Below are 3,871 nucleotides of genomic sequence, written 5' to 3' on the forward strand. Positions count from 1 at the left end.
ACAACAGTCATGCCTCCCTTATTAGGAACAACCTGCACTGGACTTGCCCAAGAACTGTCAAAAATAGGATAAATAATTCCAGCATCTAGGAGTTTAACTACCTCAGTGTTAGCGACTTCCTTCATGTTAGGGTTCAGTCGTCTTTGTGCTTGCACACATGGTTTATATTCATCTTCTATTAAAATTTTGTGGGTGCAAAAAGAAGGGCTGATCCCTTTAATGTTAGAAATTTTCCAAGCTATGGCCCTTTTATGCTCTCTTAATTTCTTGGAGTAATTTATCTTTCTTATTGGGTTGTAAGTTTGATGCAATAATTACCGGTAATGTAGAATTATTTCCAAGTAATGCATATTCCAAGTGATTCGGTAATTGTTTAAGTTCCAGTTTGGGGGATTCTTCAATAAAGGGTTTTTGCTTAAGTTCATCATTCATCTTAATACCCTCATATTCCGCTGGTTTTGGGGAGGTTTCATTAGATTTCAGTTTGGTTCCTATCTCAGAATCATCGTCCACCCCCTTTCCTTGGGTAAGACACAGTTCCATCGTGTCCTTATGTACGAATTCCTAAAAATAATCTTGAGTAGCATGATCAATAGAGTCAATAAAATAACATTAGTCATCTTGTTCCCTAGAAAATCTCATGGCATTATAAATTTTAAAAATGATCTCTTCGTCACCTACTCTAAGTACCAATTTACCATCACCCACATCAATAACAACCCTAGCGATAGCTAAAAAGGGACGACCTAAGATTAAAGGCACTTCAACATCCTTATCCATGTCAAGTACAACGAAATTAACAGGGAATATAAATTTATCTACTTTACAAGTACGTCCTCTATAATTCCCCTAGGATATTTAACAGATCTATCAACTAATTGAATGCTCATCTTAGTGGGTTTGGGTTCCCCAAGACCAAGTTGTTTAAACATTTTATATGGCATCAAATTAATGCTAGCGCCTAAATCAGCTAGCGCCTTATCAATATTCAGATTACCAATTAAACAGGGAATAGTAAAACTTCCTAGATCTTTCAGTTTGGTTGGCAGTTTATTTTGGAGTATGGCTGAGCATTCCTCATTAAGTTCCACTGTAGACAGGTCTTCAAACTTCCTTTTGTTTGTTAGAATCTCCTTTAGAAATTTTGCATATATAGGCATCTGCGATATAGATTCAACAAAAGGAAAGTTAATGTGAAATTGTTTAAAAAGTTCAAGAAATTTACCAAACTGTGCATCCATGCAGTCTTTCTTCAACTTTGCTGGATATGGGATTGGCGGTTTATATTCCTTTGGCATTGGATTATAATTGTTTTCGAATTTTTCCTCATCTCCTTTGCTTCTTTCAACTTTTTATGGTGGCTTCTTTTCCGATTCAGCAATACCTTCCCACTTCTTAGTGAAACTACTTTTACATGCTCTTTTGGATTTGGTTCGATGTTACTAGGTAGATTTCCTGTTGGTCGTTCAGATATTAATTTAGTGAGCTGGTCTATCTAAGTTTCGAGCTCTTGGATCGATGCTTGTTGATTCTTAAGTGTTGTCTCGGTATTCTGAAAATGAGTTTCTGACATCAAGATGAATTTTGTTAGCATCTCCTCAAGGTTTGACTTTTTCTCTTGCTGGTAAGGTTGTTGTTGGATGCTTGGAGGTAGTGGTGGTGGTTTCTGATTCCCTTGGCCTCGCCATGAGAAATTTGGGTGGTTCCTCCATCCTGCATTGTAAGTGTTACTATAAGGATTATTTTGAGGTCGAGGATTATTACCCATATAATTTAATTGCTCATTTTCTATGTTGTGGCCATAGGGTGGGTATTCTGAATTGCTCAATCCTCTCCACTTGCATTGCATTGCATTACTAGGTGAACCTGTGAAGAACCAAGAAAACCGTCAATTTTTCTATTCAAAAGTTCTACCTGATTAGAGAGCATGGTGACCAAATCAACGTTAAAAACGCCAGCTGCTTTCGTTGGCTTTGTCCTCATGACTGGCCACTGATAATTATTCAGTGGCATCTCTTCTATAAATTCATAAGCCTCCTTAGGTGTCTTATTATTGATAGTTCCTCCAGCAGCTACGTCAATCATCTGTCTAGTCAAAGGATTCAAGCCATTGTGAAACGTTTGAACCTGTAGCCAGAGTGGTAACCTATGGTGAGGGCATCTTCTTAAAAGGTCTTTGTATCTCTCCCATGCATCATAGAGTGTTCCTAAATCCATCTGCACAAAAGAAGAGATATCATTATGTAATCTGGCTATTTTAGTTGGCAGAAAATATTTTAATAAAAATTTTTCGGCCATTTGTTCCCGAGTAGTGATTGACCCTCGTGGTAACGAGTTCAACCACTGTTTAGCTTTGTTCCTCAATGAAAAAGGGAATAACCGAAGGCAAATGGCATCATCAGAAATGCCATTAATTTTAAATGTATCACAAAACTTTAGAAAATTTGCCAAGTGGTTGTTTGGATCCTCATCCTGCAAACCATCAAACTGAACAAATTGCTGTATCATTTGAATTGTGTTAGGTTTCAGTTCAAAATTATTTGCAGTAACAGCTGACCTAACTATACTTGACTCAGTTCCTATTAAAGTAGGTTTAGCATAATCATACATAGTGCGTGGAGCAGGATTCTGATTTACTGGATCAGCGGCAATCGCAGGAGGTAGCAGATTTTCCTGGTTTTCAGCCATCTCCTCGGTTGTGGTTGAAGTATCGTCCTCGTGCTCTTCCTCTGTGTATCTTAAGCTTCGCCTTATTTCTCTTCAGTTTCTGTGAACTGTGCGATCGATCTCACTATCAAACAGTAATGGTCTCGATGGGTTTCTTCTAGTCATACACTATAAAAACCCGCAAGGAGAGAATAAAAGAAAAATTAGAAAAGAAAATAAAAATTTAAATTACAAATAAATTAAAATGGCTAAAGTAATAAAAATCGAGTGTTCCTAAAATCTTAGTTCCCCAGCAACGGCACCAAAAACTTGATTTGTGATATTCGCGACAGGTTTTAAAAATTTATAATTAATCGTTCCTGAAACTAACTATTATCGCGATGAAGGCAAGTGTACCTATCAAACAATAGTATAGCTTTAGCAAGACCAGATTGTTGAACCCAAAGGAACCAAGAGTAATAGTAATTACTTTCTCTTTATTATCTAGCCTAAAAATTAAAGGATTTGTTTATCTAAACTAATTAACTAGAGAGAAAGAAAATTGGGGAAAATACTTTTAGAAAATTTGATTGATTAAGATAATACCCAAGGAAAAATCCACCTAGACTTCACTTGTTATTTGACTCTGAATTAGACAAATTATTCATTTGAATTGATCTGTAGAAATCCCTAAGTTTTGTTATTATCTCTGTCGAGACTAATAACATCTAACCCTAGGTTGATTAATTGAAATCTCTTTCTAATTAACGCCATAGTGTTGCATTAACTCGATCTATGGATCCCCTAATTAGGTTTCACCCTAATTCGGCAAAAACTTTTCACTTATCTCTAGGCGTGTAATCAACTCTGCTTAATTATGACAAATTTACTCTTACATAGGGACTTTGCTCCCCTGAATAAGCGCATTAACTTGAATCAATATCCTGGAATATTAAGACAAGAATTAAGAACACACACATAATTAAGAACAAGTCAAATATTTATCATACAATTCAGATAATAATAACAAGATCCGTCTTAGGTTTCATTCCCCTTAGGTATTTAGGGGGTTTAGTTTATAATTATAAAAGAAAACATTTCAGAAGAATAATGAATACAAAACATAAAGAAAACCCAAAACTCCTGAATGGAAATTAAAGGGAGATCTTCAGTCTTGATGAATAATCCGGCTTCTGAGATGGATCAATCAGCTTTCTTGGAGTAA

The 3,871-nt window shown here is 35.9% G+C and overlaps 1 non-coding gene across 1 annotated transcript; it reads left to right on the forward strand.

Annotated features, from left to right (window-relative positions):
- Positions 1-2,143: 2,143 nt before the first annotated feature.
- Positions 2,144-2,250, forward strand: LOC128293439 (small nucleolar RNA R71). The gene has a single exon (XR_008283622.1). It is a non-coding gene; the product is annotated as a small nucleolar RNA R71 (small nucleolar RNA).
- The last annotated feature ends 1,621 nt before the right edge of the window (positions 2,251-3,871 follow it).

The sequence above is a fragment of the Gossypium arboreum genome, chromosome 5, assembly GCF_025698485.1.
Source record: "Gossypium arboreum isolate Shixiya-1 chromosome 5, ASM2569848v2, whole genome shotgun sequence".
NCBI lineage: Eukaryota > Viridiplantae > Streptophyta > Magnoliopsida > Malvales > Malvaceae > Gossypium > Gossypium arboreum.